Raw genomic sequence first — 14,648 nt, 5'->3', positions numbered from 1 at the left:
GATGCAGAATTGTGTGCTTCTCCCACATACCTACCCTGAGAACACCATGAGGTGCCATACATTTCTGAGGCTCAAGCTATGTCTTGGGAGGTGGTGGTGATGGGGGGGTGTGTGTGCGCATGCGTGTGGGTGAGCATGCAAGAAATCTTCTCCATTAGTAAGTCTGTATAGATATAAAGGCTAGCCACAGCTGCAGTCTGACAACCCTGATAGGTCTCCTCTGTGTGAGAAGCACTGTGAAGAGGAAGACTTGATGTGCTAGCTAGCACTTGTATCAGTGCCACCTATTCCTTGCCTTAGACAGTCTGATCTAGCTTGAGTGATGGCTGTATTGGAGGTCAAGCTGGGTCTGGGCTAGCATTTCTGCATATGGCCTGTGAAATCTCCTTCCAACTGTGTCCTACTGGTCCTGGAAACCACTACTGAAAGCAGTACACATATCAGTACATCAAGGTTTCAGAAAGGTGTTTGTCGTCCCCTTATGTAGTGCTATGTAGCTGTACAGGGCAGGGCTTGCTGAGCAACCAAAAAATGTGGTGACTTTTGTCTAGCAGTACAGGGAGACAGACTAGCAGTCGTATCTAAAAAAATGTACACCTTTTTGTTGGTCCAAATCAAGCATTGAGGACAAGCTTTTCATTGTCGACACAAGAAACTGCAATACTTGTTTCCCTGTGTTTAGACCAATGGATTTTGAGATAAAGAAATCAAGAATGTGCTCACACAGAGATTAATGAGACATCTGAATTAGAGCTAACATCTAACAGCTGTCTCTTTATACAGAAACAGGTAGTAGGAGAAATACTTGCGAGTTAAGAAATGGGAGCTGTATCTCTGTCAGGAATATTCACTCTTAAGTCTCCTGATACCAGATCAAAAGGCTGCAGCTGCCTCACACAAAGCACAGATCTGATACAAACCCACACTGTGAGTTCAAATTCGGTCAAAACATTTTGACATGTTAATGTCATGCAGACAGGCTCCTTTGTGCCTAATGAGTTCCATACCTTGTTTTGTCTAATTCAACAGAAATGTAGTCATGCATTTGATCTGGATCAGTTCAGAAGTGCTGGATGACCAGGTACCATGGAGATGAGGTGTTAATGATTTTGGATACCTTAGCTTCAAGTAAATTCCACAGTTAACTCAGGCAAAACCCCAGAACTGCTCCAGAGTGTGCACATTTCACTCTAGGCTTCTACCCTTGCAGCAAGAAGGAATCCATCGGTCTTTCAAGACCTGATACAAGATATTTCACATCTTCTGGTTGTCCTTTTACAGGAGCAGACAAAGTTATAATGCCTTCCACCTGCCACTGTGAAGGAGACATATTCACACAGCTCATCATTTATGGAACACGAGTCTAAGCACACCTAGACCTCTGTAAATTACAGCAATAAATACAACTTTTAACGATGTACAAGGCATCAATGCTTCTAATTGTTTGTTTGTTTGTTTGTTTCTCCAGAAGCTACCAGCAAGAGTAAAGCAACAAATGAAGCTCAGAATTACTGCATTTACTGCACAAGGTTACAAACAGATATCTTAATACAGACATTTCTATAAAGAAAAAGCATTTGTTAAAGTAGGTTCATTACATTCTTTTGTCCACTCCTGAAATCTGGAAAATAAGTGAGGATGTTTCTGATGAGAAATTTGAGACTAATGTTTGTGTTTTTGAGAAGCTCATACAGGTCCTGATAAAGTTCACAGAATCACAGAATCATCTATGTTGGAAAGGACCTTGAAGATCATCTAGTCCAACCATTAGCCTAACACTGACAGTTCCCAACTACAACGTATCCCTCAGAGCTATGTCAACACAACTCTTGAACACCTCCAGGGATGGGGACTCCACCATCTCCCTGGGCATCCCATTCCAACGCCTAACAACCCCTTCTGGAAAGAAATACTTCCTGACATCTAGTCTAAACCTTCCCTGTTGCAACTTGAGGCCATTCCCTTTTGTCCTGTCTCTTACTACTTGGTTAAAGAGACTCATCCCCAGCTCTCTGCACCCCCTTTCAGGGAGCTGTAGAGGGTGATGAGGTCTCCCCTCAGCCTCCTCTTCTCCAGACTAAACACCCCCAGTTCCCTCAGCCGCTCCCCGCTCCAGACCCTGCACCAGCTTCGTTGCCCTTCTCTGGACACGCTCGAGTCATTCAATGTCCTTTTTTGTAGTGAGGGGCCCAAAACTGAACACAGCCATTGAGGGGCGGCCTCACCAGTGCCGAGTACAGGGTCAGATTCCTTCCCTGTCCCTGCTGGCCACGCTATTGCTGACACAAGCCAGGATGCCCTTGGCCTTCTTGGCCACCTGGGCACACTGCTGGCTCCTGTTCATCCGGCTGTCAATCAACACCCCCAGATCCCTCTCTGACTGGCAAGTTCTGGGATTTACACTTTTTTTGTAATAAATGTTACAAAATACAATTGAAAAACCTACCAGTGTTTTTCTGCTGGGAAAAGACTCTTAACTGATTATAGAAACAGCAGGAAGAAAATTCAGTGCACTGAATTTATCTTTGATTTTGTAATAACACCGTTCACATTTGTCAATAGATCGAAAAGTTACACTGTGTAACTATAGCATATCATAGAAATTGATCAGCATGTTCCAGGGAACAGTTATAACCCAAAATAACCTTTAATTTCCCCATATTAGTTAACACACTGCAGACAAAACATTCATATTTCACTCTCCTGCTTTCTATATTCCATTCTGCTCACCCACCAGAACAAATGAATTTCTGAATTTATCTGCCCCAGCAAAATGCATGGAAATATGACTAATTTAGTTTAGCATCCCCTGGCACAAATGAAACCAAGAATTATTTTGGCTTCCTACAGTCTTAAATAGGTGAACCAGGGAGAAGATTACTAGTGGTCTTGCTTAGTGTATGTTTGGTTGATAATTCACACTGCCATTTCACTGATGTGAATTTGAGGACACAAAATCTTCCCTATGGATTCATGTGAGGCCTAACTTGCAGTCTTCCCTTTTTGGTCAGAGAAAAGTATAGTAAGTAGTTTATTTTGATGTTGTTGCTTAAGAAAAAGGCAGAGTGTGTTCTGAGTCAATGGCAGGTAAGCTGATGTTACTTACTTCTTTTAGGTAGTTTATATATTAATTGATTTTTAAACCATCTCCATACACATAAAGGACAAGACAGGAATCAGGAACAATCCACAAGTATTTTTTGATGTGAAATTGTGCTGGACCAATGTGGGACAGTGGTGAACACAAGATACCTAGACTTTAGTAAGGTTTCTAATACCAGTATGTCTTTCATCTGGAAGATGCATACTGTAATGCTAATAATGAATGGTTCAATATCAGGCAGCTAGTAATAAGAAGAGGGTTTGTGCAACCTGGTGGAAAGGAGCTAAGGATGATCCAAGAGCCTACAACTACTTTGGAGGATTTACAAAAATTACAGTCAGTCTTAATAGAGGTGAGCACTATAACAAGGGGCAAAGTGCAGCTTGGCAGGTTCAGATGGAACATTAGGAAACCCCTTTTCCCTGGGAAGGGTACTGCAGCACAGGTCACCTGGAGACACTCTGAAGTCTTCATCTTATTCAAGACTTAACAAGATGGAAGCACAGTGTTGTCAATAGTCCTGCTTTGAGCTGGAGGCTGGATATCCAACCAATATTTCTGTGGTTCTGTGATCTCATATGAGCTATGAAATTGTCATGAGCATATGACAGCAGTGTGGAGCCATTAAAACTGACCCAAATTCACTGACAACATTCTGCAACGGTATAATTAATCTGCTGACACACTGGAGTCATTATTATGTTATTCTGAATAAGAATAAAAGAAAAAACAAAAACCACTTTTTTTTTTTTTTTTTTTTTTTTTTTTTACAAACACCTAGATCCAGCATCAAAACTATATTGGATGTGGACATGTTAAAATTAGGAGCTCATTGACACTGCTCAGATGCACTAGAAAGTGAGTAGCTTTAGTAGTTTATGGTCTGTCCAAGAGAATCAAGGACAATCTGTCCAGATTCAGTGCACAATACAATGAACAGTAGTAGAAGTAATAGGTTAAATAAACCATCTTGTATGTCTTCTTGCTTCCTTATCTCCCTTACAAATGAAAAGGATTGCTGTCATCCAGATCAAAGACCAGGATCTGACAGCAATAATGGTGACTGTTTTTAAATCCCCACTACTGCTTGCACTAAGCTCTACCTACCACACCACATTTGTGAACCATGACCTGGAGAACAGATAAAAATTGAATAAACTGCTATTTTTTGGCAAAGTAGAAAATGCATCAGTTTCTTTTTCTGCTGTGCCGAGCAATTCTACTCCATTTTCACTGTTCAGCGCAGTCTGACTAAAAAATCTGTAGCCTTCAGAAACTGAACTTGATGCATTTGTGTTGCTCTGGCAGGAGTGAAAAGCAGTGAGCAGAAAAAGTGGCAAGGATGGGAGAATTGCTGAGCCACACAACAATTCTCCCATATACACTATACTACACATTTCCACCTGCCTCTCCCTGTCTGACCCAAACTGAACTTCTTGACCATTCACCCATACCTGAGAGGAGCAGTGGTTCTTCTGATGCTCTACTTAAAAGCATCATATTCATAAGTGGAGACAGTGTCCAGGCACAGTTTTATGAGGGTTATGATGCCACTTCTTTGATCAGGTAAACAAAATATGGAAACTACTATGAGCTTTGGAGGGCAAGAGGATAGCCCTAGAGGCAGATAAGAACACAACATAGTTTTTTCAGGTTTGTTGCACTGTCTCAGATTTTCTTTCCACTTCTAGTTTTGGAGTTGATTACAGATGTGAAGGTAAGGGGGGATCAACCCACACAGTTCCCGAGACTGCAACCTTTGAGGGCAATGTGAGTTGAGAGAAGAGGATGCTTCCCCACTTGGTTAAAGGTGCAGGTAGAAAGAGCCCGGTACTGTCCCGCCTACTGTACTGTCCAATATTGTTCATGACTGGGATGTTCCCAGCCATCCAATTGCTTACTGATACCACGAAAACAGTAGACTTTGAAGAGGAATGTGTAAGTAAGGTAGTCATCAGGTGCAGCTAGACTCCTTACTTCAGTGACTATATTTTTTACAGAAATCCTTTGGTATATGTGTGAATACTGTGAGAATCTGGTTTGATATGGCTTAAAATATTTAAACTGTGACTGCTGAGGTGGCCCTTGGTCACTCCCTGTGCTTTCTATCTTATTCCTATCACAACTTCTTGACAGATAGCAAGTGATATCTTAGTATCAAGAGCAGTATAGAAGCCTCATAAATGGAAAAGGAAAAAGAGAAAGTGTTAGCCTGTAAATACACAGCCAGCCACATGGAGTTATTCCAACAGTAGAAGCCTGGGAAATAAGCTCCCATCCTCCCAGGACCTGTGAAGCTCTTAGCAGCACCAAGCCAAAGTTCAAGTGTTGTACTACACAACCTGAGGACATGATCTCTGCATGGTCTGTAGCATCAGGATTTGAATTCAGGCCAGCCCTGTACCTTGTTTTGCTTTTCCCATCTGATGTATCAAGCAACTTTCTCCAAACCTGAAATGTTTTTTGAGCCATCAGCACTCCTGTCTCCTGGGTAACATGCTGGTGTAAACATACCAGTTTAGGAGTTTGTTTGTGGAGGCAGAAGAGTTAATTCTGTGAAGTTAATTAACATTACTGAAAAAGTCTCTTCTTTTCTTAGAAACACATATATATAAATGAGTAGAAACACAGGCTAGAGGAGAGAACACAGTGCTGGATATGAGCCACCCTTCTGTTCCTTGCTGGAAACTGTGCTGACAGCAGCTACTTCTTTCCTTCCCCCTTTCCACTGACTGCATGCTGAGGCTCCTGCTCTATGAGCCAGCCACATGGAAGAGATAGGAGAACACCTTACAGTAAAAGTGATTCCTAGTAGCAGGCTAACTTTGACTTTTAAATATTTGCATGGTTCTCTCATCTATTGCTTTACTTAGAAAGCTGGAATGCATGGGGCGTTGTGTCATGTATCTTGTCTAACTAAAAATAAATTGGAGCTAGATAGCAAATTCGCTTAGGAATACCTTCCATTCGTTCCACTAGGTGTGTCAGTGTGTATATGATTTATACTTTACTTCCTAAGCCAAAAAACATTATTTTTTTCTGAACATCTGGCTGGCATCTGTGAAATCTGCAGTATGCATCATTAATCAGAATATCATTGTGATGTTTGGTAATGACAGATAGATAGGGTAAGCTTACTGTATCAATGTAATAATGCTCAGTGGGGTGCTACAGAGATACAGCTTTCACTGTGCACTTGAAAAAAAAATTGTTTTAATAACAGCCTAGTGTAAAGTGGTATTTGTACTTAACAAAATCATCTAATGAACATCTGCCTTCATTTCTCCTAGCTTGCTTTGTACAAGATATCATATTCTTCATTTCCTGTCCTAGGTTATTGTTCATTATTAATGCCCTAGTAACTTATATTTATGTGGATATATTTTTAATGTGCAAGGTTTAATTCTTGTCGGGATGAGAGAGCACGTGGCTGTTGCCCCTCCCCCACCCGCGCCGGTCGGGCTGGAAGTTAAACACAGACCCGGCTAAAATAACAAGAAATTTAATACAACAGAGTGATAGAACAATCTGAATAACAACAGTATCAATGGTAACAACAATAAACAGCAATAACAGTGAACGAGACAAAAAATACACAGAGAAATACCGCTAAATGATCACGGAGCAAACCCGCCGCGTGTATGGTAAAAACCAACACCCCAAGCGAAAAGGTAAAAAAGCTCCGCCCCTGGACCTGAGGTCAGCATGGTATGAATAACCCGGCTGGAAATCCCTTCCCACTCTCTCTCTGCTGGGGAAAACTTTACTCTATCCTGGCTGAACCAGGACAATGCTACATAAGCATGTGTGTATATATGTGTGTGTTTATATGTTTATATATCTAGAGAGAAGGATATAAGGATATTTGAATATGTGAATATATGTATCCATATATCACTCTCTATATAGACATATATATATAAGCACACACACACATATATACTCCTGCTATTTCTATTGGAAGACTACATATATATTTACTTATCATTTTAGCTATAATTTATATAAGGTTAATTCTGAGTGCATGCATGTACCTGTGTATACAAACACACTATCACCCAATATTTTCCTTTTTCCCCCTCCTCCCATTTCTCTGTTAACAAACCAGTTATATGTAGGGGATTCTTTGACTCCAGCAGGATCAGGACAATGAATCTATCATCTAGTTTTCATGATAGATCTGATCTGGTTAATTGAAAGACCTTATTTTCCAAAATGTAATAGTAACCAGTGGTAAGACCTAACGTGTGCTACAATTTTCACTGGAAATTATGATGAGTGGAGTGCAGGGCTCACCTCTTATTAACAGCACCTACAGATTCTTATGAGCTTTTTCTATGATTGTATAAGAAGAGATGGTCACTTCTTTACATATATAAAAAATGCAACTGAAAGATTTCTAGTTCTACAGCAGGTGAAGAAATAGACCTTGGGTGAAATCAGAGAACTTAGATAGAGGGTACTGGCAATGTGTTTCACATGTGGAAAATCAGTTCATCTTATGCCATTTAACAGAAATGTGGGAAATGTATTTTAGACATTCTTCAAATAAGTGACAGTGTAAACTGTGCTTGAAACATAATTAGCAAATTTCCCACTTCTCACATGTCAGAACACCTGGTTTAAATATTTCTTCCTCTTACCTTACCAAGGTTTTAAAAATCAATTCCTTTCACAATTTATTCCAAACATAAAACCTCTCCTTCTCACACATGGGCATGTTTAGGTCAGAAGTGTGAGGCGCATCAGTTTGCGCGTCAGTTTGCGCAGGCAGGGCAAGCAGACAGGGCGCAGACGCTCTCTGGGTTCCTGAACTTATCCAAGCGAGCCCCTTTATGGTCCTCCACGAGTAGACCAAACCATGGTCTCCATTTGCAGCAAAACCACTGCCAGAAAGAATGTGGCGACCCAGATGGAGCTGCCACGCAAATACAGAGGTTCAGGTCCCGGGTGCAGGGAGTGCCTGGGCCTGTCGGTCCTGCCGGAGGGCAGCAGGGACAGCACCCGCGTGTGCTGTGATCAGCTGGGTGACCTGCTCAGCCTGGTGGCAGAACTCAAAGAAGAGGTTGAGAGACTAAGAAGTGTTAGTGAGTGTGAACAGGAAATTGACTGGTGGAGTAACACCCTAGCAGCCCTGAAGCAACAGGAGCTAATGGAAGCTCCAAACGAGGCAGGTAATCCCTCACCCTCTTGCTACCAGGCAGAAGGAGGGGCCCTAAGAGATGAGGGAGGCTGGAAACATGTCCCTGCTAGTGGAGGCAGGAAAATCCTCTCCCCATCTCCCTCACCCTCCATGGTGCCCCTTCACAATAGATTTGGGGCCCTGAAACTTTTGAACAAAGAAGGAAGAAGAAAATGAGACAAATGAAGAAGAGCAAAGTCACTCAAGGCCAGGTCACTTCAGAGCAGGTATTAAAACCAGCTCTGAAAAGAACCCCAGAACAGTCATTATAGTGGGTGACTCCACTCTAAGGGGTGTCAAAGGCCCCATATGCAGACCAGATCCGCTTCATAGGGAAGTCTGCTGCCTCCCTGGGGCCCACGTCAAGGACCTTACAGCAACACTCTCTACCTAGTGAGACCGAAGGATTACTACACTCTCCTGTTTTTTCAGGTAGGTAGTGATGACATCACCAGGTAAGGCGAAGGCCTAAAGCAATGAAGAGAGACTTCTGGTCCTTGGGAAAACTGCTTAAAGGGATGGGGGCAAAAATTGTGTTCTCCTCCATCCCTCTGGTTGGGGGGATGGATGAAGATTACAGGAGAATTCAGCAGATGAATGGGTGGCTTCAAAACTGGTGTTACCACCAGGGCTTGGCTCTGCAATCAAGGGTAACAAGAAAAGTTTCTAGAAGTATGTCAGTAGCAAAAGAAAGTCCAGGGAGAGTCTCCATCCCCTGCTAGATGCAGGAGGAAATTTGCTAACAAGTGATGAGGAGAAGGCTGAGGTGCTTAATACCTTCTTTGCCTCAGTCTTTAATAGCAAGGTTAGTTGTATTGATGAAATCCAGCCTCCACAGCCAGAATACAGAGACTGGGAGAACGACCCCCCACCAATCCAGGAGACAGTCAGTGACCTACTGCATCACACAGACACACACAAGTCTATGGAACCGGATGGGATACACCCGAGGGTGCTGAAGGAGCTGGCTGGGGTGCTCGCCAGGCCACTTTCCATCATTTACCAGCAGTCCTGGCTGGCTGGGGAGGTCCCAACTGATTGGAAATTGGCCAATGTGATGCCCATCTATAAGAAGGGTTGGAAGGATGATCTGGGAAATTACAGGCCTGTCAGCTTGACTTCGGTGCCCGGGAAGCTGATGGAGCAGCTCATCCTGAGTGCCATCATGCAACACATGAGGGACAACCAGATGCTCAGGCCCAGTCAGCATGGGTTTATGAAAGGCAGGTCCTGCTTGACAAACCTGATCTCCTTCTACGACAGAAAGACCTGCTTATTGGATGAGGGAAAGGCTGTGGATGTTGTTTACCTTGACTTTAGTAAGGCTTTTGACACCGTTTCCCACAGCATTCTCCTGGCAAAAATGACTGCTCGAGGTTTGGACAATCGCACACTTCGCTGGGCAAAAAACTGGCTGGGCCCAGAGAGTTGTGATGAACGGAGTTAAATCCAGTTGACGGCCGGTCACGAGTGGTGTCCCCCAGGGCTCAGTGTTGGGGCCACTCCTGTTTAACATCTTTACTGATGATCTAGACGAGGGGATCGAGTGCACCCTCAGTCAGTTTGCAGATGACCCCAAGTTGGGTGGGAGTGCTGATCTGCTCGAGGGTGGGGAGGCTCTGCAGAGAGACCTGGACAGGCTGGAGCCATGGGCTGAGGCCAACTGCAGGAGTTTCCATAAGGCCAAATGCCGGGGGCTGCCCTTGGGCCACAACAACCCCCAGCAGCGCTACAGGCTTGGGGAGGAGTGTCTGGAGAGCTGCCAGTCAGAGAGGGACCTGGTGGTGTTGATTGACAGCCAGCTGAACAGGAGCCAGCAGTGTGCCCAGGTGGCCAAGAAGGCCAATGGCATCCTGGCTTGTGTCAGCAATCGCGTGGCCAGCAGGGACAGGGAAGGGATCTGACCCCTGTACTCGGCACTGGTGAGGCCGCCCCTCGATTCTTGTGTTCAGTTTTGGGCCCCTCACTACAAAAAGGACATTGAACGACTCGAGCATGTCCAGAGAAGGGCAACGAAGCTGGTGCAGGGTCTGGAGCACAGGTCGCACGAGGAGCGGCTGAGGGAACTGGGGGTGTTTAGTCTGGAGAAGAGGAGGCTGAGGGGAGACCTCATCGCCCTCTACAGCTCCCTGAAAGGAGGTTGCAGAGAGCTGTATTTGAGCCTCTCTAGCCTAGTAGAAAGTGACAGGACAAGAGGGAATGGCCTCAAGTTTTGCCAGGGAAAATTCAAACTGGATATTTGCAAGTATTTCTTTCCAGAAGGGATTGTTATGCGTTGGGATGGGCTGCCCAAGGAGGTGGTGGAGTCCCCATCCCTGAAGGTGTTCAAGAGTCGGGTCAATTTAGAGCTTAAGGATATGCTGTAGGTGGGAACTGTGCTAGGCGAATGTTTGGACTAGATGATCTCCAGGGTCCTTTCCAACCTATATGATTCTGTGATTCTGTTTATTATCTGTTATGACTCTATCCAGAAACAGTAAGGAATTAATGGGAAATTTCTGGTGGAATCATATTTTGCATTGATTTTGTTGTCGTGTTTTAACACCAAGGAAAATCTTTTGGGTTATAATTGTCTCTAACTGGCTTTCACACAGGATGGACCTTTCTCTCTTTACCTGAAACCAAGTAGCTCTCAAAGGTGTTTCTTCTCAGCATTTGAAAATGTCAAGAAATCTAATGTGCACCATACCTTGCAATCGTTGATGAGGAGCAAGTAGTTGGTGGTTGGAACATAAATAACAAACCCCATGTGCTTAGCTTTCTCTTCAGAATTACTCCCAAGACTTCTGTACATTCGACCCAGTTATTTTTTCTAAGTAACAGTTTTCTCACAAAAATTATTCAGTACTTAAGCTGATTAGTTCAGGGACTGCAGTAGTAGAAAGCACTACTGCCTGTTGCTCCAAACCTCACAGTGTCGTGTTTCTTTATGTCTACAAGACACTCTAAAGGTCAGAGAACATCTTCCTTCATAGAAATGCTTCCTTCATTACAGGTGAACACAAGTATCTCTGCCACTAATTAGAAATCTGATAATGCCATCCCTCCAATGGAGCTAATGAAGAGACTGAGAAAAACTCCTGATAAGGCTTCCATCTTTCTGTTACTGAAAGCTAGAACCACAATAATGTCTGACTGATAATTACACCATTTTAACAAAAATGCCAGGAGGCAATGCTACATATGAGCTATCAAAAGCAGAGAAAAGGCAACAACGCGATGACGAGTGGAAAATATGGTTGTTGTTAACCTGGAATATCCCATTCAACACAGCTTGAGTGAAAAGTTGCTGCAATAGAGGTTTGAATCTGGGTGATCCCAAAGAAAAGGAATTTCCTGTTTGCTTATTGTCTTCTCTTACTATCCTTCATGTACTAACCCACAAATACTGTGGAAAAAAAAACCTAATAATTCTGTAAGAATGGTTCATATCTACCTTAAAATAGAACAAAGTTTATTTTTTTGTTTCTAGACATTTGCTTATTTATATTCCAGCATGTAAACAAGCTAATCTGAAGTGTATGGCAAAGCTATTGCCACATGGAAAGCCCTGTGCTATTGTTTGGCTAAGTGTAAGTAGGCTGAATGTTTGTGGTGATGCAGAATCATTTATTAGGAGTTTATAGCTTTCTGTTTGTTTGTCTCTAGGTGTCAGTTACATGCCTCAGCTGCCAAATTAATTTCAGATGTTCTTCCAAAGGCTTGCTCTGGTTTTCTGGTGATTTATACTTAAAATTGTATTAGAGTATCGGACTTAGAAATGCCTGTTTTGTTGGACAAGGAATGAAGGAGGCAATGAAATGAGGTTAGTGGCTGATTTCAATAAAACAGTGATTTTTACAAAGAAATTTATAACTCCGTGCCAAGAAATTCTTTCTCAATAAACTAAGTATTGGCCCTTATAGCCTTTCATATCCTTACACTGAATGCCCCTTGTTCCATATTTTCTTTCTGAGGTAGTGGTAAAATACATGAGCTCTCTACTATAAACTACTATTTTGACAGGTGAATGTTAAAGATATTGCCCTGGCAATAGTTGTCCCAAAGTTATTTCTTTAAAATTTGTGTGTGTAACACAAGTAATGTCAGACCTAGAATCTGCTGGCTCTGAAGAACTGTAATAGTTTGCAAAGACAGAAATTTAGTGTGAAAGGTTCTTAGTGTACAAGACAATCACATGTCAATGTTTGAGAGTGATTTCTGAAATAAACAATCATCATTATTAATCTTAATTGATACTAGCACCTTGGAAGTAGTACATCCCCAAATACAAAACCAAAAGTGAAGTGCTATAACAAACCAAATAGATACTATAATCATACTAAATGTGGCCAACAGAAGATTGTTCTGATTGTCTGAAAAATATGGAACAATGGAGATAGATTAGCCTGGTGTTTTGAACTCATCTCTGTCTTTTCCTAATCTCCAGGCTGTCATACACTGAAGCCTAACCTGCCTTAATTGGCTGTATAATTAATTCACCATCTATCACCAGGAAGAGAAATAAAAAGCAGAGTTCTAATTTTGGAGAAGACTTACTGGGACAGAGCACCAAAATCTGATCTCCTAATCCACTCAGTCACTTTTGAGGCTATATCATGACATTATAATGTTAAAATGAACACTGGGTAAAGGTGTGTCCGTGCTTATTTCTCTAATTTTGTAACAGCTGCTCTAAATTTGTGCTTATGAATCACCAGCTGCAATCTGTTTTACAAAATCGGCTAACATGCTATACTGGTGTCTTACTTATTAATTTAACAATTTCCCAGCCCTCTGCTAGAAATTGTTGTAAATTTTGGATATATGAAAGTCAGTTTTGGGATTTAAGGAAATATTCAGTGCTTGGAGCAATCCAGAGTGTTCTGTGGGGTTTATAGGGTTTCTCACTGCCTTTAGAAGCACTAGCCAACAGCTCCTCCTGCAATTAACCTGCCTTTGTCATCACAAGATCAAGCAAGACTCCTGTTTTTACTCTCTTGAAAACATTGTGAGGTGAACATTTCAGAGGTCTGAATCCTTAAACAATAAAATCCAGGTTAATATGGATTTCTTTGTGTAATGCCACAATCCACTTTACTTACTAAGTGCAACAACCTGCTGCTTCTGCAATTACAACCAATTTAATCTGTTTATATTTTGAAGAGCAAAAATAAAAACAAAGACTGTAATTTGAAAATAATTCGAAGTTAGTTTAAGTGTTCCTGAGGACTAGATCTGAGCAGAAGAGAAATAGAACTATCCAGTAACAGAGGAAGTGAAAGGTGAATAATAAGAATTCATGTACACAAAAAGGTTTTGTTGTGTGATAGTAAATGTATTGGTTAGTATATCAGGTGATAAATGTATAATACATGTGTGATAATAAATATATCCGTTGTGATGGGAGGACTGAAAAGTAAAGCTCAAGTGTTCCTGGATGCAGAAGATCACAGAATGGGGCATAGAGAAGTAACCTTTCTGCAAAAGGGATCATTTGTGTGCAATGTGAATGCTTGTCTAGACTCCCCCCTAAAAGTGTTATATCAAAAAAAGCAGCATTGACTATAACACAGTTTAGGGGACTTATTTTTAGTTTGAAGAATTTTTTTTTTTTTGACTGAAATAATAATTTATAGTTTTAAATTAAGACTGTCAGGAAATTATCAATGCTCTTTGATCAACTTTTATGAAGAAGGATTTTATAATGCCTCACTGGGCCACCTCTAGTTATCATTTCTTTCATGAAACTCTTCACTTACACCCTGCTGCCTTTGCCCCTTTCTCACCCACATATGCCCATCAAATTTAGCTAAGGTCTAACATGGTCTAAAACATTGTTTCTCTCTCAAAGCAAAATGCTAATAGCATGGAAATAAAATTAGACAATCTGACCTAAGGTTATTTACATGAAAGCAATGGGTTATTGCAAGGGGAATACTTTAATGGTCAGATACTCATTGTAGCAGAGATGGGGAAAGGACAACCAGGGTTGATTGCTTACATCAAATCACCAAAAGCCTACTTGTTCTACAGCCAGTGGTACCTATCTAGCAGCAGCTGCAGGACAGACACCAGCAACCGCTTCCTCATCCAGTATTGTGCACAGCTCCAAAAGACCCAGATTGTCTTGAGAGTGCCAGACTATGTCTCTGAGAGGTCTAGGATTCAGCCATGTGTCCCTGACCTCTGGAGGGGAAAGGGCCCAAGATGAATTCCTCACCAGCATCTTTGCGGCACCATTAGTCCTAAAACTCAAACCTATGTTTTTCTTGGAGCAAATATGAAAGCTTGTGAGTCAGACTTTGCAGACTGAGCTGAAAAATATGACATTTGCTATTTCTGTAAGGTTGATCCTCCAGCATAATGTTCTTTAATATATTT

Source organism: Athene cunicularia (genome assembly GCF_003259725.1).
Source record: "Athene cunicularia isolate RWA chromosome Z unlocalized genomic scaffold, athCun1 chrZ_part1, whole genome shotgun sequence".
Classification (NCBI taxonomy): Eukaryota; Metazoa; Chordata; class Aves; order Strigiformes; family Strigidae; genus Athene; species Athene cunicularia.
Note: the sequence above shows the minus strand (reverse complement) of the source record.